The sequence below is a fragment of the Sminthopsis crassicaudata genome, chromosome 2, assembly GCF_048593235.1.
Source record: "Sminthopsis crassicaudata isolate SCR6 chromosome 2, ASM4859323v1, whole genome shotgun sequence".
Taxonomy (NCBI): Eukaryota; Metazoa; Chordata; class Mammalia; order Dasyuromorphia; family Dasyuridae; genus Sminthopsis; species Sminthopsis crassicaudata.
Genome location: NC_133618.1, coordinates 213,736,211 through 213,761,227, shown reverse-complemented (window position 1 = coordinate 213,761,227; position 25,017 = coordinate 213,736,211). Strand labels below are relative to the sequence as shown.

Below are 25,017 nucleotides of genomic sequence, written 5' to 3'. Positions count from 1 at the left end.
CTAAAAAAGTTAGAAAAAGAATGAATTAAAATGATCAATTAAATATCAAATTTGAAATTCTGAAAATAAAAGAGATTATTAAAACTAAACATAAGAAAAGTATTGGATTAATAAATAAAACTAAGAATTGGTTTTATGATAAACCAACAAAACAGATAAACTTTTAGTTAATTTGATTAAAAAAAGGAAAGAAGAAAATCAACTTTTTAGTCTCAAAAATGAAAAATGATAACTCTCCACAATGAAGAAAAAATTAGAGCAATAATTAGGAGTTATTTTGTCTAATTATATATCAATAAATTTGGTAAACAAAAAAAATGGAGGAATATCTACAAAAATACAGATTGTCAAGGTTAACAGAAGAGGACATAAATTATTTAAATACTCTAATTTTAGAAAAAAAAAATAGAACAAGCTATTAATCAACTCCCCAAGAAAAAATCTCCAGGACCAAATGGGTTTACATGTGAATTTTACCAAATATTCAAAGAACAATTAATTACAATAACATATGAAGTATTTGAAACAATAGGGAAAGAAGGAGTTGTACCAAATTCATTTTATGACGCAAATATGATGGTAATAGCTAAACCAGGTAGGGTTAAAACAGAGAAAGAGAATTATAGAGCAATTCCTCTAATGAGTATTAATACAAAAATCTTTTTTTTAATAATTTTTATTATATATTTTTTATAATATTATCCCTTGTATTCATTTTTCCAAATTATCTCCCCCTCCCTCTACTCCCTCCCCCCAATGACAGGCAATCCCATACATTTTACTTGTGTTACAATATAACCTAGATACAATACATGTGTGTAAATACCATTTTCTTGTTGCACAATAAGCATTAGATTCCGAAGGTACATGTAACCTGGGCAGACAGATATTAGTGCTAACAATTTACATTCACTTCCCAGTGTTTCTTCTCTGGGTGTGGCTACCTCTGTCCATCATTGATCAACTGGAAGTGAGTTGGCTCTTCTTTATGTTGAAGATTTCCACTTCCATCATAATACATGCTCATACAGTGTTGTTGTTGAAGTGTACAGTGATCTTCTGGTTCTGCTCATTTCACTCAGCATCAGTTGATGTAAGTCTCTCCAAGCCTCTCTGTATTCCTCCTGCTGGTCATTTCTTACAGAGCAATAATATTCCATAACCTTCATATACCATTATTTACCCAACCATTCTCCAACTGATGAACATCCATTCATCTTCCAGTTTCTAGCTACAACAAAAAGAGCTGCCACAAACATTTTGGCACATATATGTCTCTTTCCGCTCTTTAGTATTTCTTTGGGATATAAGCCCAGTAGTAGCGCTGCTGGGTCAAAGGGTATGCACAGTTTGATAACTTTTTGGGCATAGTTCCAAATTGCTCTCCAGAATGGCTGGATTCTTTCACAACTCCACCAGCAATGTATTAGTGTCCCAGTTTTCCCACATCCTCTCCAACATTCATCATTATTGGTTCCTGTCATTGTAGCCAATCTGACAGGTGTGTAGTGGTATCTCAGAGTTGTCTTAATTTGCATTTCTCTGATCAGTAGTGATTTGGAACACTCTTTCATGTGAGTGGATATAGTTTCAATTTCTTCATCTGAGAATTGTCTGTTCATATCCTTTGACCATTTATCAATTAGAGAATGGTTCGGTTTTTTATAAATTAGGGTCAGTTCTCTATATATTTTGGAAATGAGACCTTTGTCAGAACCTTTGCTTTTAAAAATATTTTCCCAATTTGTTACTTCCCTTCTAATCTTGTTTGAATTAGTATTATTTGTACAGAAACTTTTTAGTTTGATGTAATCAAAATCTTCTATTTTGTGATCAATAATGATCTCTAGTTCTCCTCTGGTCATAAATTCCTTCCTCCTCCACAGGTCTGAGAGGTAGACTATCCTCTGTTCCTCTAATCAGTTTATGATTTCATTCTTTATGCCTAAATCATGGACCCATTTTGATCTTATCTTGGTATATGGTGTTAAGTGTGGATCCATATCTAATTTCTGCCATACTAATTTCCAGTTTTCCCAACAGTTTTTTCCGAATAATGAATTTTTATCCCTAATGTTGGTATCTTTGGGTTTGTCAAAGATTAGATTGCTATAGATGTACCCTTTTTTGTCCTTTGTATCTAATCTGTTCCACTGATCTACCGTTTTATTTCTTATCCAATACCAAATGGTTTTGGTGACTGCTGCTATATAATATAGCTTTAGATCAGGTACACTTAGACCACCTTCCTCTGAGTTTTTTTTCATTAGATCCCTTGCAATTCTTGACCTTTTATTATTCCATATAAATTTTATTGTTATTTTTTCTAGGTCATTGAAATAGTTTCTTGGGAGTCTGATTGGTATAGCACTAAATAAATAGATTAGTTTGGGGAGTATTGTCATCTTTATTATATTCACTCGGCCTATCCAAGAGCACTGAATGTCTTTCCAATTATTTAAATCGGACTTAATTTTTGTGGCAAGTGTTTCGTAATTTTGCTCATATAATTCCTGACTTTTCTTTGGTAGATGGATTCCCAAATACTTTATACTCTCAACATTTGTTTGGAATGGAATTTCTCTTTGTATCTCTTGCTGTTGTATTTTGTTGGTGATATATAAAAATGCTGAGGATTTATGTGGATTTTTTTTGTATCCTGCCACTTTGCTGAAATTTTGAATTATTTCTAGTAGCTTTTTAGCAGAGTCTTTTAGGTTCTCTAAGTATACCATCATGTCATCTGCAAAAAGTGATAGTTTGATTTCCTCATTTCCTACTCTAATTCCTTGAATCTCTTTCTCGGCTCTTATTGCCGAGGCTAGCGTTTCTAGTACTATATTGAATAGTAATGGTGATAGTGGGCAAACTTGTTTCACTCCTGATCTTACTGTGAAAGGTTGTAGTTTATTTCTATTGCATATTATGCTTACTGACGGTCTTAAATATATGCTCCTGATTATTCTAAGGAATAGTCCATTTATTCCTATACTCTCAAGATTTTTTTAGTAGGAATGGATGTTGGATTTTGTCAAATGCTTTTTCTGAATCTATTGAGACGATCATATGGTTCTTATTAATTTGATTATTAATATGGTCAATTATATTAATAGTTTTCCTAATGTTCAACCAGCCCTGCATTCCTGGAATAAATCCTACTTGATCATAGTGTATTATCCTGGAGATGATTTTCTGAAGTCTTTTTGCTAATATCTTATTTAAGATTTTAGCATCAATATTCATTAAGGAAATTGGTCTATAATTTTCTTTCTCAGTTTTCTATCTACCTGGTTTGGTATCAGTACCATGTCTGTGTCATAAAAGGAGTTTGGTAGGACTCCTTCGTCCCCTATTTTTTCAAATAATTTATATAACATTGGAGGTAATTGTTCTTTAAATGTTTGGTAGAATTCACATGTGAATCCATCTGGTCCTGGGGATTTTTTCCTGGGGAGTTGATTAATAGCTTGTTCTATTTCTTTTTCTGAAATGGGACTATTTAAGCAATTTATTTCCTCCTCTGTTAATCTAGGGAGCCTATATTTTTGGAGGAAGTCATCCATTTCACTTAAGTTATCAAATTTATTGGCATAAAGTTCAGCAAAATAACTCCTTATTATTTCTCTAATTTCCACTTTATTGGTGGAAAGATCCCCCTTTTCATTTGTCAGACTAACAATTTGATTTTCCTCTTTCTTTTTTCTGATCAGATTTACCAAAGGTTTATCTATTTTATTAGCTTTTTCATAAAACCAAACTCTTTGTTTTTATTTATTAATTTCAATAGTTTTTTTACTTTTCAATATTATTGATTTTCTCCTTTTAATTTTTGTATTTCAAGTTTATTATTTGGTTGGGGGTTTTTAATTTGGTCTTTTTCTAGCCTTTTAAGTTGCAAGCCCAATTCGTTTAATCTTCTCTTTCTCTATTTTTTTCTTCAAATAAGCCTCTAAAGATAGAAAAATTTTCCCCTTATTACTGCTTTTAGCTGCAATCCCACAGATTTTGGTATGATGTCTCATCATTGTCATTATCTTGGTTGAAAATTGTTTAATTGTTTCTATAATTTTGCTCTTTCACCCAGTCATTCTTTAAGATGGGATTATTCAGTTTTCCAATTACTTTTTGGTCTATTTACCCCTAACTTTTTACTGAATGTAGCTTTTATTGCATTGTGATCTGAGAAGAAGGCATTTTATTATTTCTGCCTTCCTACATTTAATTTTGAGATCTTTATGTCCTAATATATGGTCAATTTTTGTATAGGATCCATGAACTGCTGAGAAGAAAGTATATTCCTTTCTATTGCCATTCAGTTTTCTCCAAAGGTCTATACCTAGTTTTTCTAATGTTCTATTTACTTTTTAAATTTCTTTCTTGTTTGTTTTGTGGTTTGATTTGTCTAAATCTGAGATGCAAGTTTGAGATCTCCCACTATTATAGTTTTACTGTCTATTTCTTCTTGCAACTCTCGTAACTTTTCCTTTAGAAAGTTAGATGCTATACCACTTGCTGCCTATATGTTTATTATCGATATGGCTTCATTATTTATGCTACCTTTCAGCAGAATATAGTTTTCCTTCCTTATCTCTTTTAATTAGATCAACTTTTGCTTTTGCTTTATCTGAGATAAGGATAGCTACCCCTGCTTTTTTTGCTTTACCTGAAGCATAATAGATTCTGCTCCAGCCTTTTACCTTTACTCTGTATGTATCTCCCTGCTTTAAGTGTGTTTCCTGCAGACAAACATATCATAGGGTTTCTGATTTTTTGATCCAATCTGCTATCCGTCCTCTGTTTTGATGGGATCGTTTCATCCCATTCACATTTACAGTTAAGATTACTAATTCTGTATTTTCCTGCCATCATATTATCTCCAGATTATGCTTTTTCCCTTGACCCCCCTGATCCCCCTGCCCGATATTTAATTTACAGACCCCCTTGTGGACGCCCCAACCCTCTCTTTTTTTTTTTTTTTAGTATCCCTCTCCCCTCCCTCCAAGTCCCTTCACTTATTCTCCTTTTCCTTTTCCCTTTTTCTCTCCCCCCTTTTAATGAGGTGAGAGAAAATTCTCTGAAAAACAAATATGTTAATTATTTACTCTTTGAGCCTCTCCTGATGAAAGTAAGATTCATACAATGATTCTCCCCCTTACTAAATTCTCTCAGATATGGTGTATTTTCTATGCCTCTTCCTGGGATGTAGTTTCCCTCTTTTTATCATTCCTTCCTCTTTTTCTGAAACAACCTCCTTCCCTTTACTACACCCCCCTTTTTTTCTTTTATATCAGTAAAATCAAATTATCCTTGAGTACTTTTTATATACCCACAACAGAGTTACAGTTCTCAAGGGTTCTGTGTACCTTTTTCTGTTTCTCTTCAGTCTTGTGGATGTAGATCAAATTTTTTGTTTAAGTCTGGTTTTTTTCTTAGAAACATATAGAATTCCTCTATTTCATTGAATGGCCATCTTCTTCCATGGAAAAAGATGCTAAACTTAGCTGGGTAGTTCATTCTTGGTTGCAGTTCTTGATCTTTTGCCTTACGGAATATCAGGTTCCAGGCCCTTCTATATTTTAATGTGGAGGCAGCCAGATCTTGAGTGACCCTTATTTTGGCACCTTGGTATTTAAGTTGTTTTTTTCTAGCTGCTTGCAGGATTTTCTCCTTTGTGTGGTAATTCTGCAGCTTATCCACTATATTCCGTGTTCTTTTTTTAGGGTCTATTTCAGAAGGAGTTCGATGAATTCTTTCCACATCTACTTTCCTTTCTGTTTCTATTATCTCTGGACAGTTCTCTTTGATAATTTCCTGTAAAATAGAATCTAGGCTCTTTTTTTGGTCATAGTTTTCTGGAAGTCCAATGATCCGCAGATTATCTCTCCTAGATCTATTTTCCAGGTCTATAGATTTTCCCAGTAAGTATTTGACGTTGTTCTCCAGCTTCTCATTTTTTTTTTTTTTTGTTTTGTTTGACTGATTCTTGGGTTCTCTGTGAATCATGCATTTCTATTTGTTCCATCCTGACTTTTAAGGAGTTATTTTCTTCTTTCACAGTTTTTAGTTCTTTTTGTAAATGCCCAACTTCATTTTTAAATGAATTATTTTGCTCTATTGAATTTTTTTCCTTTTCCCTAATTTTTTTTGAGAATTATTTTCTTTTTCCAATTCAGAAATTCTATTTTCTTGAGACTTTTTTATCTTTTTCAATTCAGATATCCTACTTTTCTGTGTTTTTTTAACCTTTTCTAATTCATAAATTTTGTTTCCCTGCATCTCCTGTGAATTCTTTATTTTTTCCAACTCCAATTTCAGCACGTTGTTATTCTCTATCATAGCTTCCCTTTCCTTTCCCCATTTTTCTTCAAAGTCTCTTAACTTTTTAATAGGGTCTTCTAGGAGAGAGTTATGTGATGGGGGGCAGGAATCATTCCCCTTTAGGTTGTTATCTGCTGAATCTTTGCTGTTAATTTCCTCGGGGTTGGATACCCGCTCTTTCTCTGTGTAGAAGGAATCTACAGTTTTTCTGGCTTTTTTGTTCATATTTAAAAAATCTTTTGGGGTCTGTCCCTGGGGTAGGAAATTATTTATTTTACTTCTTTACCAGCTTCCTCCCAAACTGGATGGATGCAGCGGTTCTTGGGCCTAAGCTAAGATAGAGCTCTGGGAGAGAGTTCCCCACCCCCTCCCTGGAAGTGCCTCAGAGGTGACTAGCACTGCTGTGCCTTGAGGGCGCTGTGTTCTAGTGGCTTCCCTGACTTTTGAGATTGAAGTAAAGAAGGCACAAAGCCCGGCCTATGCTTCCTGGTGGGTCGTGGATGTCTGCAGCAGGTGATGTGAAAAGCCCTTGTGCTCAAACTGGAAGTGTCTGCCAGAAACCGTGGCCCCTAGTTCAAAGGTTCTGCTTCTCTGGGACTTCCGGAGCTGAGTTCCACACCTGAGTTCCACCCCCTCCAGCTAAGCTAGGCAGTGTGTGTTGCCTTGGGCTGTATCCGCCCACTTGTCAATCTCTTAACTAGTCTTAGGTGGGAGCTGAGGCCACACCCCCTGGTGCAGAGATCTGCTGAGTCACCCCCAGGATCCGGGGAAAATCTAATCTATCTGAATTTTTAAAGTGTTTAGATTTCCCTTCTGAACTGCTTTATAAGCATAGAAGAGCTAACAGCCTGTGCCAGATTCCTTTATCTCAGTGGCTTCTCTGATCCCAGAGCCCTTCCCAGCGCAGTCGGCGCAGTATGCTAGCACCCAGCCATCTGTCCTGGCCTCTCTTCTTCCTCCCCTGGGAACTGACTTTTACTGTTGAAACTCCAGATTCTCTTCAGCTGGTAAGTCGTGCTTCCAGTCCTTGTGGTATCTATCAGTCCAGTGCTATTTCTGAGGCTGATTTATCTAATTGGTTGTGAGGGAGTGAGGACGTTCACAGAGTCGTGTGTTTCTTCTCCGCCATCTTGGCTCCGCCCAATACAAAAATCTTAAATAAAATATTAGCAATGGGATTACAGAAATTCATCCCCAGGATAACATACTATGACCAAGCAGGATTCATATCAGGAATATAGGGCTGGTTCAATATTAGGAAAACTATCAGCATAATTAACTGTATCAGTAACCAAACTAACAAAAAATACATGAGAGGTCTGTGGGGACTGCATATGTATCACAGCATAGTATTTTCAAAATTTTTATTCTTGCTTGCTTGCATTTTGTTTTCTTTCACATTTTTTTTTCTCTTTGATTTTATTTTTCTTGTGCAACATGATAATCGTGGAAATATGTATAGAAGACTTGCATATGTTTAAGATATTGGGTTACTTGCCATCTGTAGTAGTGGGTAAAGGGAAGGAAAACAAAAAAAATTTGGTACTCGAGGTTTTGCAAGGATGAATGTTGAAAATTATCTATGCATATCTTTTAAAAATAAAAAAAAAGCTTTAGCAAAAATATTTTCTAGATCTATCATGTAATTTTTGGCAATTTGATTATGAGGCCATGGAGTAAGTGAATTAATAAAGGTAGAATTGTAATTTTAATGATATTAACTCAGCTGATCCATGAGTAATTGTTATTTTTTCTAATTAAATATAACTATTTGAAATATTTTGTAATCATGTTTTTATTATTCTTGGATTTTTCTTACCAGATGATGCCAAAGTATTTTTATATTGTCTACAGTTATCTTAAATGGAATTTCCTATCTCATTTCTTTCTGCTGTACTTTGTTAGTAACATATAGAAATGCTGATGGCATGTGTAGGATTATATTACATTCTGCAACTTTGCTAAAGTTGTTAATTATTTGAAGTCATTTTTTCCCCCCTGAGGCTGGGGTTAAGTGACTTGGCCAGGGTCACACAGCTAGGAAGTGCTAAGTGTCTGAGACCAGATTTGAACTTGGGTCCTCCTGAATTCAATGCTGGTGCTCTACCCACTGCGCCACCTAGCTGCTTCCTGAAGTCATTTTTTAGTTTGTTTCTAAATATGTCCTCATATCTACAGTGATAATCCTTTCTAATTGTCTATTTGAAATCTTTCTATTTCTTGTCCTTCTCTTATTGCTATAGTATTTTGTTGGTTAATAGTGATGATAATTTCCATCTTTGCTCCACCTCTTTTCTTATTGAGAAAGTTTCTAGTTTATCTCCATTACATATAATGCTTGCTAATAGTTTTAGATAGATGCCACTTATAATTTTTAAAAGTTCCATTTATTCCTACACCATAGTAGTTTTATAGAATTTGATGCAGCATTTTATCAAATCCTTTTTCTGTATCTACTGAAATAATGTTATGATTTCATACTTGTTATTTTGTTATAGACATTTGCAATTTTCCTGATACTTTTCCTAAAATTGGACCAGCCTGAATTTCTGATGTAAATCCTGCATGATTATAATGTATTATGCTGATAATAAATTACTATAATATTTTTGCCAAAATTTGTTTAATATTTTTGCACCAATATTTGTTAGGCTGTGCAATTTTCTTCTTTGTTTTGACTTTTCCTAGTTTACATCTTAGTACCATACCTTATAAAACAAAAGAATTTGGTATAGCTCTTTCACCTATTTTTTTCACATAATATATATATACACACACACACACACACACACACACACACACACACACACATATATATATATGTATATATATATATATATATATATATAGTTTTGGAATAAATTGTTCTTTAAATGTTTGATAGAATTGTCTTGAACTCCATCTGGCCTTAGTTTTTTTTTTTTTTTTTTAATTTCTATGTTTTGTATAAAATGAGGTTATTTAAATATTTTGTTTCATATTCTTTTAATTTGAACAATTTATATTTTTGGAAATATACATATATTTCACTTGGATTGTCAAAGTTATTGGCGTATATTTGGGCAAAATAGTTTCTAATTATTGTCATTTTTCTTTTCATTGTTGGTGAATTCACCCTCCTCATTTTTGATACTGTGTTTTGGTATTCTTTATTTTTTTAATTAAATTAAGCAAAATTTATCTATTTATTGATTTATTCAGAAAACCAGTTCCCAATTATACTTATTATTTTAGTAGTTTTCTTACTTTAAATTTCATTAATCTTTCCTTTGATTTTTAAAATTTCTAATTTGGTATTTAATTGAAGATTTTTAATTTGTCCCTTTTCTACTTATTTTAGTTGCATTACTAATTCATTGATCCCTCCTTTCTCTATGTTATTCCTATAAATATATATATATATATATATATATATATATATATATATATATATATATATATATATATATATATATATATATAAATTTTCTCTAAATCGTTTTAGTATGTTGTCTCATTATTGTCATTCTCTTGGATGAAATTATTGACTATTTCTATTATGTGTTGTTTGACCAACTCATAAGATTAGATTATTTAGCTTCCAATAAATTTTAGTCACATTTCCATAATCCTTTATTGCATTTGATTTTTATTGAATTGTGATTTGAAAAGGATGCATCTATTATTTCTTCCTTTCATCATTTGATTGTTCAGTTTCTTCAAAAGTTTATCATGTTTAGTTTTTCTAAAATTTTATTTATCTCCTTTCTTTCTTGTTTATTTCATGATAAGAGAGAAGAAGGTTAAAATCCCTCACTAGTACAGTTTTGCTTTTTATTTCTTCCTGTAACTCACTTAATATTTTTTTTTAAGAATTTGGATGCTATACCACTTAGTGCATTTGTTTAATATTTAATATTCCTTCATTTTCTGTGGTATCTTTTAGCAAAATGTAGTTTTCTTTCTTATCCCTTGTTTAGATCTATTTTTTGTTTTTCCTTTGTCTTAGATCAGGATTGATACTGCTTCCTTTTTTTTTTTTTTTCTTCAGCTGAATTATTATACTTGATTCTTCTCTAATCCCTTAACTTTTCTCTATGTGTATTGCTTTATTTCAAATGTGTTTCTTCTAAGCAACATAATGTAGATTCTGCTTTTTGATCTACTATGATATATGTTTCTATTGTATGGGAGAGTTTATCCTATTCCCATTAACATGTATGATTAGAAGCTATATATTTCTCTTCATCCTATTTCCCCCTGTGTATACTTTTCTTTCTCCTTTCATCCTGTTTCTCCTCATCAGCATTTTACTTTTGATCACTGACTTCCTCAATCTTTTTTCCTTTTTATCAGCCCTCCTCCTTTTTCTCTGCTTCTACTCTTCCTATTTCCCTATAGGGTAAGATAAATTTTTCTTTTCAGTTGGGTATGTACATTATTTCCTTTTTAAGCCAAATCATGTGAGAGTAAGGTATTGATCATCCAATTTCTTTCCCACTGTTGTAATAGCTCTTTCACACAAATTATTTTATTTTGCCTTTCCTTTTCTCTTCTTCAAGTAGGATCCTTTTTCTTCACCTTTTAATTTTTTATATCATCACATCAATGTAAATTAAGAGTCTTCTGTCTACGTATACCACCTTTAACTGCTCTAATAAAAATACAGTTCTCAAGACTTTTAAGTATCATCTTCCCTGTAGGAATGTAAACAATTGGAATTTATGGAATAACATTTTCTTCTTTCTAGTTTGCCTTTTTATGTTTCTGTGAGCCTTCTGTTTGAAGATAAAATTTTCTGTGTTTTAGTCTGGAAAGTTTTGATAGTCCTCTATTTTGTTGAACATTGATCTTGTCCCCTGAAAGTTTATGGATGATTTTGTTGAATAAGTCAATTATCTGTTAGAATCCAAAATCTTTTACCTTCTAAAATATTACATTCCAAGCTGTCTGATCTTTTAAGGTAGAAGCTGCTCAGTCCTGTGACTATGACTCCTTAATATTAGAATTGTTTCTTTCTCAACTTGATTACACTATTCCTTGGAGTTTTCAGTTTAGGATTTCTTTCAGGGGTGGATTGGTGGATTTTTTCAATAACTACTTTTGCTTTTGTTTCTTGAATATTAAGGCAATCATCTTGGAAAGATGCTTTCCAGGTTCTTTTTTTTCCCTTTTTGATCAGGACTTTCAGGTAGTCCAATATTCTTTAATTCTGTTTCCTGAATCTATTTTCCAGGACAGTTGTTTTTCCAATGAGATAATTTATATTTTATTTTATTGTATTAGTCTTTAAATTTTGGTAGACTGGTTCTTACTGTCATTAGCTTCCAGTTACCTAATTCTAATTTTCAAGGGATTGTTTTCTTCATATAGATTTGTACTCTTTTTCTATTTGTTCAATTCATCTTTTTAAGAATGCTTTTTTTTTCTTTTTTCTTAGTCAATTGTATTTTTAAATTGTAATTTAAAAATTAAGAATTTTTTTCTTCAGCCAATTTTGTCCTCCCTTTTTCAAGCTATTGACTCTCTTAAATATTTATTTATTTCCCACATTTTTCCTCTATATTGACTTAAAATTCTTTGTAAATTTTGAATCTTCCAAGAAGACTTGGTCTTGAGATGAATTAATATCCCCCTTGAATTTCTATATGTAGCCATTTTGACAATGTTGTCTTCTGAAATTGATCTTTCCTATTTCCATAGTAGCTTTATTTGGTCAAGGTTCTTTTTTGTTTCTTGATCATTTTGGGTGCCTATTCATGGTTTCTAAAGTTGAACTCTACTGGGGTACTGTGAGTATTGTCTAAAGCAGGGGTTCTCAAACTATGGCCCACAGGTCAGATGAGGCCCTCTGAGGATGTTTATGTGGCCCGCTGGGTTATGGCAAATGGGCTGAGGGGTGGAGACAGAGTGTAAATTTTTGTTTTTACTATAGTCCGGCCCTCCAACAGTCTGAGGGACAGTAAACTGCCCCCCCTATTTAAAAAGTTTGAGGACCATGGTCTAGAGATTATTGTCCTAAGTGTTAGAGATGGGATGACTTAATGCTATATCTGGGGCCTCAGGTGGTAATGGTTTGCTCATTGGTTTGGATTAGCTTGCCCTTGTCACATTTGTCATTATCTAGTTTCCAAGGCTGGTAATTTGCTTTCTGCTCTGGTGCTAAACATTCCACTGCTTGCCTGCTGTGCCATTAGACTGCTGAAACAGGACAAAGTGGTTTCAGTTGCTGATCTATGCTGTGGCTAATAGCTTCACACTGGCTTGCTTGGGCATTGTGCTGAGCTGTGTTTACTTTCCTGAAGATCTTCTAAGTAATATTAAGTTGGAAAATCATTTAACTCCAACTTTTTGTTGATCTTGTAGCTCCAGGATACATTTAGAGGTTTCATTCAATGTTGTTTCCAAGAGAAATTGGGGAGAAGTTGGGCAACATTCTGTCCTCTCTCTGCCATCTAGATTCTATCTTTTGTAATGTTCCTTATAATTTCTTGCTTCACTCTAATTTTTTAAAAAAGTTTTCATCTATAACTCTTTCCTCTTTCAGGAATTCTTATTAGGCTTAGCTCCAATTTACATTTTTTTTGAGACTTTTATTGTAGCTGTCTTCAGTTTGTTATCTTTGTCTGGATTTATAACTTGTTCTTCCCACCTTTCTTATTAGTTGGTTATAGCCAAATTCTTTTATTATTATTTTTCTTTGCTAGGCTAATTGTTGAATTGTAACTTTTTTGCTATAATTGGGTTCTGTCCACCTAGAGAGAGGAAGCATAATCCCTAGTTGGTATTTTTTGTTTTTGTTTTTTGTTTTGTTTGTTTTGTATTGTTGTTTTCAGAGCTAATTCTGGCTTCTTTAATTTTTTTTCATTTTTTTAAGGTGATGTTATCATTATCTTGGGAGAGTTTTAATCACTGTTTTCCTGTTCTATACTCTGGCCTTTATTCAGAAATGACCCCTGTAGTCACAAATAGTTACACTTTTTTTTTTTTGCTTTAGAAATATGATGAAGGGCCCTAAGCCCTAGTAACTAATCTCCTTACACTTCTCTCTTCCCTAGAATCAGAAATCAGAACTGTGTAGAACCAGTAGAGTTGTCAATATGTACCAGTTATACCCAGTGCCAGGAAAACATCTATTGAAATATCTTTCTGGCAAGTTTGTGATTCCTTCACTGCCTCTAGGATGTGAGCTAGTAAAACTACTACTGCTACACAAGCCACTATTGCTGTAGCTGCTATTGCTGCTGAACCGGAGGTAGATTTCCATCCAAGTTACATCCTAAGTTTTATTAGGCCAGAAAAATTGTTTCAACCTGATGTTGTGTTGGCTCTGCCAATCCAAAATTTCATTTTAGGTGTTATTATAAGGTTTTTTGTTTTGTTTTGTTTTGTTTTTTGAGAGGAATGTTGAGAAAGTTCTCCTGGGTTTGCTTCTAATCCACCATCTTGGCTCTGTCCTAGACCTCAGTCTCCAAAGAATTTATTTAATCACTTTTCTCCCTGACTAAACAAACAAACAAAAAAGCAGTTTTATTTTTCTTAATAAATAAAGCATTTGTTCTACTTGGTTGGTATTCAAGACCCAGGAGAATCTCTTACTAACTATATTTTATAAACTATTCTTCTTCTATGAACTTTATGAAACCTTGGGTGTGGCAAATATGAAGAGAATAGAAACTAAGGTGAAGCTCCTGTTGCTCTTCCCCATAGAACAAATAATGTTAGAATACAATTTAAAATTTTTGATGCATTTAGCAGTGAAATAAGAAGTGAGTTTTGTGCTTTGTCAAAAAGAATAATTAGTTAAAATATAAAGCTATTAGAGTGTATGCTTCTTTGCCACAAAAGTTACATCACAGGTGATCTTTCTTGCCACCCACACATAATGGTCTCAAGAAGTTTCAGGGTTTTGCTCCTATGAGTAAACATTTTGGGGTTATTCTTCTCAGCAGTTCTTGACACAAAGGTTCTTTCTCTCATTAGTTGAATGGACCTTACTTGCTTCTTCCATTATTTCTTCAGTATGAATGAATCAGTTGAGTTAAGGGTAAAGATTATGTTGTTACCTTTGTGCAATAGAATTGCTACTTATGGCTCTCTTTCTATCGCTCATTCTAGTAAAAGACAATTCCCTGCACCATCTATCTTATGGAAATATTTCTTTTATAATATAGTAACTTTAATGATATCATTATATGCTTATTGAACACTTATTTATGCAGTCTTCCCTTTTTAGCTTGGCTGATTTTGATAATTATTTCTTCCTATGGCCAAATATGATTTGGTTGTAAACAGGTAGTTTGTACCACTGAGAATTAGCATTAAAAGACTTTTAATTTCACCATGCAGTTTCCTAATTGAAATTAATATTTTATAGAAGCAGTGAAAGAAAGCATGATGTATACAGTAAGGGAGTGGGGGCTGCAGATTATTTTGTTTTAAATATGATTGTAATACATACTATAATTCTCATGATTTATATTAGATTTGACTGAGATGAGAATGTCTTGGGCATATTCATTTTCTTAAAGGGAGTATAGAAGAACTAATATCTTGCGTAAAATATCTTAAATATCTTTAAAAATCCCTATCAGGATGCATTTAGCATCTTGGTATGCACCAATTTTGACATTTTACAAATTCCAGTTGTATGACTTACCAAAATCAGATTATGAGGGGAATGAGTTCTCAGATAACTGATCAGACAGTGTTTTCTCTTTGGAGCCTACTGGATTCTGAATGATAGCAAAGGAGACAGAAAGCATATGTGCATATTTAGTTGGCAGTGTACATCTGTTTGTTGAAAGGATTTCTTTTCTCCCTGGCATGCAGAGTATTACATATTACATGTTTTTCTGAACTACATACAAGATTGAATTTAAAGGTTGCTAAAATATAATGAATCAACTTGTTGCTTTGCAATTGATATTCAAATTCAGTAGGGATAAAGTATTTTTCTTTTTCATCTGTTACTGTAAAGCAAACAGCGTATTTTATACTTTACAAAAACTCACCGACACATGTTTATAAATTAGAGGTGGCTTATGTATTTTAACATTATTTAGGCTTTCTCCATTTAATCAATATATTGTGTCCCTAAAGCTTAGTAGAGAAAAATTAATGTCAATTTAAAAAGAAAAAAAAAATTTACAAAGTCAAGCTTACACAAGGAAGCAAATGGCAAATAATGGAATAGAGGTTGAACCTTTGAAAATAGCATTTGGCTAATTATTTAGTAGCAATAGTTGCATTAAAGTATTGTCCTTCTCCTTTTGGATCATAGTAATCCTATGATGAGTATAGAATGTGGGAACTTGAAGAAAACACTAATATCAAATCCCTCTCCTAATGCTCTACAGTTATATAAGCTGGAAGCTTGAGGAGGGATCAGGTCTATGATCAAGAAGAAATGTGCTGAAATAGGGATGGAGGAAATAAAGAAGGAATCTTAGTCTCTAAAGGCCCAATTGGCCAAGCCTTCGCTTTAGCTCCTCAGCTCCCTTTAGAGGGAGTTCAGCAACAATGAAGAATCCACTATCCCACAATTAACTTTTTTTCTTAATGAGCCAATGAAACAGCAAGTCAATAAGGGTTTCTTGAATTTATACTCTCACGAGTAGATCAAGCCTCAAGTGGTCATTATTTAGGTCCTGATTGGTTCAGAGTGAATGTAAATAGCAGTCATTTCTGTTTTGGCTAGAAACACTGAGGGTTCTTCCTCTCCTAGATTTATTTATATTATATTGTTTTAACTAAGTGAAATAATCCATGCTTTGCCTTAATTGCTACCTCACCTTTACTGAATGGAGGCAATTTCAGTTAAACTGAGACTTGTGGAAGATTTCAACTTAAAAAGGCCAAGGTCTTCCATTGTATCTGAAGCCATCTCTAGTCATCCTGATCTGTATTTGTCCACAGGACTTAGATGAGACTGGAGGGGAAAGTTGGTTAATTCTCTCTCCCAATCCAATTCAGTTGCATGTCATGGTAATGAGATTAGGGTTTCTGGTGGTCAAGGAGTTAAATGATGAGGTTAGTGGCAGGATCAGGGTTCAGCAAACTAAATGAATTGCTTTGGCTCCCTTAAATTCCCTTGGAATTCAGTGCATGGATAGTTTTGGGACCCACCCCTTCTGCCATTGCAGAGGTCCTTTGTAAAGGAATTTATGAACCTGAAATGCTGGATTGATAAAAATGAATCTTACTATCTTACTATTGGTATTGGGAAGTCAGCCTTTGCTATGCATGAATAGAAAGGCTGAATTCCTTAGTGGAAAAGTCCCAACAGAGAGATATAAAGTCTCATTTGAGAAATAGGTGAGGACAAAGAGAGGGTAACACTGAAAGAGAATATCCCAGTGGCCAGAGTTTGCTATGCCAAGAAGAGAGAGTTTCCTTGGCATGGCATAGTAGCTCCTCTGCAAGGATTGAGTTCCAAGTTGGCTCTTTTTATCTACAAGCTTGGTTTCAGCTTGAGCTGGAATTGAATAGGAAACCTTCAATTCAATAGTGTTGGAATTCTCCATCTTAGGACTCAACCAGCCCCACCTAGATAACAGAATGAAGCTGTTTGTCCTTGGGCAGGGTCCTTACAGTGGCAGGATTTAAGGGGAATTTATCCTTCAAGGAGTTTTAGAATTTTGGGACTCCCATCATCAATGGCATTGCCTCTCTGATATCAAGGTCCTCTTCAAGAAAAAGAGAGAAACAACAAATGGCTCACTGAATAGAGTGCTGGACCTAAAGTCAGAAAGATTTTAATTCAAATCTAGTCTCAGATACTTATTAGCTATGTGACCCTGTGCACAGTACTTCATCTCTGTTTGCCTTAATTTACTGGAGAAGGAAATTACAAACCACTCCACTATCTTTGACAAGAATACCTCAAGGACAATATTAGTGTGGCAGAGTCCAGAATCACGCCAGGGTCATGAAGAGCTGGACATTACTGAATGCCTCAATAACAACCTTTAGTGAGCCATTCAAACTCTATCTCAGTTTCTTCATTTTAAAATAAAGGGACTGGGCTAGATGACTTCTGAGATATCATAATTCCTTCCTTTTGATAATCTTACCAGAAACATTGTGAAGTTAGGTTCATAACATCTCAGTCTCTCCAAAATATTGTGAGAAATGGATAGGAATTTATTTGGTTTCCAAAGTTATGAAAATTAAATTGGAGAAATGACACAAATTAGAAAATTGAAACCCAGAAGCACAGCAAAGAATCATGAAGGGTAGATGTTATTACCTCCACCAAAATAATGTAAGAATATAAACTCCTTGGGGACAGACTGGATTTTGTAATTGGGGTGGTGGCCTGAGATTTCCTAGCTTTCCTCCTCTATCTTCCATTTCTAGAAAGGAACCTCCTTAGGGGCAGAGTGAATTAAATGGGATGAAGTTTCCTCAGGGATTAAGAGATAGAATGCCCCAACTCAGTCACAAACAGTCAATTATATGCTTTGTTAATAGGACCCTGGCCACTTAAAATTTGTTAGCTGCAGGCTATCTCACCTTATATATTTTCAAAACTTCTTTGGTGTTCTTTATCTCCAGGCAGAAAACTATCACATGTTCTTAGAAGCTGTGCTTTAGAATGTAAACTTTGAATTCCAGGCTATGGGGAGAGGAGCCAGGAGATTGTTAGAGAATAAAAAGGCACTGCCCCTTGTTTGCTTACTTAAGTGTGTGTGTGTGTGTGTGTGTGTGTGTGTGTGTGTGTGTATGAGAAAGAGAGAAAGAAAACAGACTGCCCATCTTTTGTCATGAGAGAGAAATAAACTTTTTTTCCTGCACTTATATTTGGACTCTTGATTGGGTTAGTGGTCACTACTATCCAACACAATCTGACAATGGATGTAAAGAAAAATATTACAAAAACAGCCTTTAATTTAGAACTCCAAAAGACTGTGGAGAAAGGTATTAATGCAGAGGAGGATAGAAAACCATCTTGACACTGAGGCAGGGAGAGGTAAATGAAGATAAACTTGCCATAAATTAACCTAGGGGAAAAAAAAAAAAAAAAAAAAAAAAAAAAAAGATCAATTTAAGCATTCCAAAGAAAAGGTTTTCCCAAAACTACCTGAAAGGACATTGCATAGATTTTGGGATTATGACATCTTGGCATAAAATACAATATAATTTAAGCAATATAGGGATAATCAAATTTCCTGTAAAGGGAAAATGAGTTATGACATAGACAAGTATAACTTCAATGTAATTGCTCCATATTCCTCTTGAAAGCGGATATCTGAGGAGATGGAAGCTACTTCCATTTGATCTATTGGGATTTTACTTGAATGAATTAACAATAGACCAATAATGTTTTTCTGGGAACAGAAATAGAAAGAGCGGTGGTGAAAAAGGCCTACTATAATTTCTTGTAATGAAGTATGGCAACACTGGGTAAAAGGTACACTGATGGGGTAATATTAATCTTTCAATGCTACTTCTGTTAAATCTAATTTCATTGCACAATACAAATTTCTTTGCATATTTTCATGGCTCTCAAAAAATCTGGTACTATTACTTTTATACTATATATTTTTATATTTATGTTTATTATTATATATTATTTTATACTATTATATTTTATATTTGACTCTTCTATAAATTCAGAATACTTCTGACTCTTACTTTCACCTTAATCTCAGATTTTTCCTCATCTGTGCTTCATTCTCCCTTCTCCTTCTCCAAATTCTACATATCCATCAGTTCCTTGATCACATGAGCACAGGAATCTGAACAAAGCACACAATGTGAACTATATAATTTGATATCTAGCTGTATTTTATTATCCATTATTTTATAAGTTTGTTTTCTTTCTTTTTATCTCTTAATCCCTGAGGAAACTTCATCCCATTTAATCCACTCTGCCCCTAAGGAGGTTCCTTTCTAGAAATGGAAGATAGAGGAGGAAAGCTAGGAAATCTCAGGCCACCACCCCAATTACAAAATCCAGTCTGTCCCCAAGGAGTTTATATTCTTACATTATTTTGGTGGAGGTAATAACATCTACCCTTCATGATTCTTTGCTGTGCTTCTGGGTTTCAATTTTCTAATTTGTGTCATTTCTCCAATTTAATTTTATATATATATATATATATATATATATCCACTTCCATCAGAATACATCATCATATAGTATTTTTGTTGAAGTATATAATGATCTCCTAGTTCTGCTCATTCACTCAGCATCAATTGATGTAAGTCTCTCCAGGCCTCTCTGTATTCATCCTGTTGGTCATTTCTTACAGAACAATAATATTCCATAACATTCATATACCATAATTTACCCAACCATTCTCCAATTGATGGGCATCCATTGTCAGATTGTGTTGGATAGTAGTGACCACTAACCCAATCAAGAGTCCAAATATAAGTGCAGGAAAAAAAGTTTATTTCTCTCTCATGACAAAAGATGGGCAGTCTGTTTTCTTTCTCTCTTTCTCATACACACACACACACACACACACACACACACACACACACACACACACTAGAAAGTGTTAAGTGTCTGATGGTCACATTTGAACTCAGATTCTCTTGACTTCAGGGCTGATGCTCTATCCTCTGCTTTACCTAGCTTCCCTGCATCAATACTATTTAATGATCCCCACAATAGCTAGGACCTTAGACAGGTACTGGCTGTTGAATAAATCATTATTGTAATGTCCTTGTAAATATATAGGACATAGTTTTTAAAATAATCTCATGTACCCTTTGATCCAACAGTGCTACTACTGGGCTTATATCCCAAGGAAATATTAAAGAAGGGAAAGGGACCTGTATGTGCCAAAATGTTTGTGGCGGCTCTTTTTATAGTGGCTAGAAACTGGAAAATGAATGGATGCCCATCAATTGGAGAATGGTTGGGTAAATTATGGTATATGAATGTTATGGAATATTATTGTTCTGTAAGAAATGACCAACAGGATGAATAGAGAGAGGCCTGGAGAGACTTACATCAATTGATGCTGAGTGAATGAGCAGAACTAGGAGATCATTATATACTTCAACAAAAATACTATATGATGATGTATTCTGATGGAAGTGGATATCTTCAACATAGAGAAGAGCTAATCCAATTCCAATTGATCAATGATGGACAGAATCAGCTACACCCAGAGAAGGAACACTGGGAAATGAGTGTAAACTGTTAGCATTTTTTTGTTTTTCTCCCAGGTTATTTTTACCTTCCGAATCCAATTCCTCCTTTGCAACAACAACAATAACAAAATTCGGTTCTGCACATATATATATTATACCTAGGATATACTATAAGATATTTAATATGTATGTGAATGCCTGCCATATAGGGGAGGGGGTGGAGGGAAGGAGGGGAAAAATTTGGAACAGAAGGAAGTACAAGGGATAATGTTGTAAAAAATTACCTATGCATATGTACTGTCAAAAAATGTTATAATTATAAAATTAAGAAAAAAAAAATAAAATGACCTCATGATAAATCTTTTCACAAAGTAAAGAAAACCCTTTGTAATTTAATTAGCCATTTTAAATTCTCTTGAGTGTAAAATATGTATTTTTGTATATTAAACTGGAGTAATTTGCTTATCTGTTTATCTGTCCATCCATTCCTTTACCAAGACTCTGTCCTGACACCTTGTCTCTATTAGCTTTTTATTAGTGAACTAATCATCATCAGCTAAAATAGGCTTCATGATTATTGATTATTTCTATCATGATGATTCACTGATGTATCTACCTTAAATAATCTCCTGAACTTTAGTCATATATTACTAACTAGTTTTTTGATGTCTTGAATTATGCTTCAAATAGGCATCTGAAATTCAACACATCTAAAATAGACTAATTATGTTTTCCCCAAATACCTTTTTTTTTTCTTCTGAAAGTCTTTATCACTATGGAAGGTACTATTTTCTTTCCAGTCATTTAACTCTGAAAACTCCATGAATTCCTTGACTCCTCAATCTTGTTCATCCCTCAAAACCAATCTGTTGCCAAATTTTCTTGTTATAAAATCACAAGATCTTTATTTTCTATTCCTTTCTCTACACTTATATGGCCAATACCTTAATTCAGGTTTATATTACTTTTTTCCTGGGCTATTGAATTATCATTTAAGTGATCTCCTTCACTACAGTCTCTTTTCACTCCAATTCATCCTCCACTCAGCTGCCAAGGTTATTGTTTTATAAAGAATTTACACTGCTCAATGAACTTCAGTGGCTCCCTACTATTTCTGGGATTAAGTATACTCTCTTCTGTTTACAATGAAGTCTCTCCATAATCTGGCTCATTCCCAGAATTTTAATGTTACTCCTTATATTTTCTATAATCCAGTTACACTGGTCTAATTGCTCTTTTTAAAATATTTTTTCTATCTCCTTTTTGTTGAGGGCGGTAGCCCCTTGGTATTCCTTGTTTAATCTACAACTTCCTTTGGGACTTGGACCTTTGATACAAGATCTGATCAAACTAGTTTGGGCTTGTACCCAGCCCCCACTGGATCTGAGCTGGTTTGGATAAAGCCCGCCAAAAATCTGGCCTTCTAGGAATTAACCTCAGCTCTGCCCATTACTTCTTCAAGCAGATAAAAGGAGCAAAGCTATAATCATCTTTGGTTCAGAGATTTGAAAGATGCCAGCCAAGATGCTTGCATCAGAGATTCTCTGTCCCCGCCGCTTTCGGCGTATATCTTCCTCTATCTAATGCCTTTTACTACCCAGACCTTAACCTTGCTTCCAAACCCTGCAATAAACATCTTTTACCCATCTAGGTTTTCGGGCCTGTAAATTCATTTACAGGGGACTCTCGCCCCCACTAGACCTGGTTCAACTTTGTATCCTTGCGCCGAATCCTAAGGGGGCTGCAGGGGAGCTCCATGTGACTCCCTGTACCCCAATCCTGCCACTAGACCTCACTTAATCCTATTGAGGTATATACCTCATTATTAGGTATTTATCTCATGATGTGGTTCAAGTACCTCATCGTTTTGAGGTTCCCTATTACCTCATCACTTTTATATGTTTTTGTACATGCTATCCTTCCCCCCCCCCCCCCGGAATACTTTGTCCTCCTTACCTTTACCTCTAAAAATCCTTTCTTAAGACTCAGTTCTAATTCAACTCTCTACAGGAAATCATTCACTATAGAAGCACTGGGAACTCTCAGAGAAGAAACTCTATAAATGCAAATTGATATCAACTTTTCAATTTAAAGTCTTAGAGAATTGCCTGGGGGAACTAAGAATTTAAGTGACTTGTCCTGAGATGCATAAATATATATTAATGTAAGACTTGAAATCAGTTTTTCTGACTTTGAGGTTGGTTTTTTATTTACTGTTCCTCAATATCCTTTAGGATTTTTTTAGGTAAACTTTTCCAAATATTACTTTATCTGTATTTTTTAAAAAAATAAAATTATTTTCATTTTTTGAAAGTCATATTTGTGTTTTTAATACCACTTGATTACTTCTATTTTATTCCACAGTTCTGTGATTTATAAGACCTCTTTATGTCATCTTATTCATTCTTCATTCACTTAGGCAAGAGATAAACCACTTTTTTCTTTCTGGTACAGTTAATTCCTTGGGAGGTTTCAACAATAAAAAAAACAACAAAAGGTAGCAGGCCAAGCTCCAGTTAGTCATTGTTTGGGCTGTTATTGGCTCAGAGTGAATGTAAATAGTAATTATTGAAGTTTTGAATAGAAACCTTGAGGGTCTCCTCCCAGAGATTTTTTTTTTTTTGCTTTTTGTTTTTTATTGTTTTTTTTTTTTTTTGACTAATTAAAAGAAGCCATTCTGTGCCTCACTAGTTAAGACTAGTGATTGAGCATTATCTCAGTCCAACTAAGACCTGCTGAAGATTTTACTTTAAAAAGCCAAGGTTTCCCACTGCATCTGATGAGGTTAGTGGTAGTCAGAGAGTTGTGGAAATCCCCTTTTGGTTGGATGTGCAGGTCCTCCTCGAAAGAATTTACAAATCCTGAAATACTAATGACAAAAATAGAAGTTTATTGTTGGATAGGAAGCCAGTTTTGCTAAGAGACTGACTTCTTTAGTGGCAAAGTCCTATTAGGGAAATGGAGGCAGGGACTGAGAAGAGAATGTCTTCTTAGTGGGCAAGGTCCTAGCAGTTACATCAAGGGACAAGGCATAGTCCTGCTTTGGACATTCTGCAAACAAGTGAGTTTGAAATTGCCCTTTAAAAAAATAAATCTTGAAGCTCAGGTTTCAGGTTGAAAAGAAAGGCAAAGTCCCCAGGCCTAGATACTAATCAATATCTACCCCAGGTATCCCAAAAGGATTTGAATGTGGATCTGGCTATCAGGCTATCACTGGGGATGGTTTGCCTTAGAAAGGGCCAACCTGGAGGACGTGCTGTAATATACTCTCTAGAAACTGGAGGAGAGGATCAAAGGGGACAGAGTTTCAGAGTGTGAATTTTGCAAATCAAAATCAGTTCCATACCCTCTTCGCATTCCAGGTCATCTCTAGTCATCATAATCTATTTCTGACCATAGGACTCTAAAGGCTCCAGAGAAGGTGAAGCTGGGTGATTTTGGAAAGTTCTTCCTTACCTGAAATCAATTCACTTTGAAGTCATAGCATTCCCTCCCTGATGCATTTATCCTCAAGAATAAAGGACAAACAGAAGTAGCAGCCAACAACATCTATTACTATTACTACTACTACTACTATTACTCTTGCTGCTTCTACTACTACTACTGCTACTATACTAGTATAACAATAGATTGTACTTGCTCTCAATTGACTTTTTGTAATTTGTATTTCTTCAATTATTATTCAAACATAGAAAATTTTTGATGTTTGTTAATGGAATCAAATGCCATGTGATTAAAGTGGTCTCTTTTGGATAGTGTATTGATAAAATACCTCTGTTCTCACAATGTTAGGATCCTTTCTACTTATCATCTCAACTTGTTCATATATATGTGTGTGTGTATATATATATATATATATATATATGTGTATATATATATATATATATATATATATTAATATATGTATATACAGAAAGAGAATTAATTTTCAGGACATATTGTGATTCAGATTTTCCATAAGATCGGTAAGTCACCACTTTCCAAAGAAAAATTCCATTTTTCATTGATTTGACCACATTTATACCATTAATCTAATAGAGTATATTAAGTTTTTTTTTCATTTTATTTTTTCCAAGTGTTGCTTGATTATTTTTAATATTCCATTTTTTCTCTTATTAATCTTTTCAAAGTAGTTAAACAGATGAGGAGAGCTGATAGAAGAAATGATTTTGAGTCAGACTGGTACCTGATTGACCTATTCAAATTTTAATAAGCAATGAAAGGGAAGATCTTGGATAACAAACTCTTTCCAGTTGACATTCAGTTTCTACTTTGCTTGCCCTGGGATTAAGGAAGCTCAAACTTAAGATACAGGTTGGAAAGCGCTAGTAACTGGGATATATATATATATATACCCAAAGTGATAAACCATCAATGATAAATCCAAACCTTCAGTATACAATAAAATTGTAAGGAAATGAATATGGGGCTGGGGAGAGTGTCATCATTCTCAGAAAAAAAAAGTATGATATTTTAATTTCCTTTAAGTCTCATTCTACTGGAATTCATAGAACCAGGAAGAAAAAAAATATAAAAAAAAAAAAAGATAAAAAAGCAGAAGTCATTACAAGCTAAATCAGTCAATTTTGTATAGTCCTACAACTAAGA

At 34.0% G+C, this 25,017-nt stretch overlaps 1 long non-coding RNA gene across 1 annotated transcript in view; it reads right to left on the bottom strand.

Annotated features, from left to right (window-relative positions):
* The window catches only part of LOC141553355 (uncharacterized), a 118,628-nt gene extending 100,759 nt beyond the window's left edge, over positions 1–17,869 (bottom strand). Inside the window, exons 1-2 of the long non-coding RNA XR_012485419.1 lie at positions 17,815–17,869; positions 14,957–15,032 (exon numbers count right to left, since the gene is read on the bottom strand). This is a non-coding gene — a long non-coding RNA (uncharacterized LOC141553355). The remainder of the gene's footprint in view (positions 1–14,956; positions 15,033–17,814) is intronic.
* Between the last annotated feature and the right edge of the window lie 7,148 nt (positions 17,870–25,017).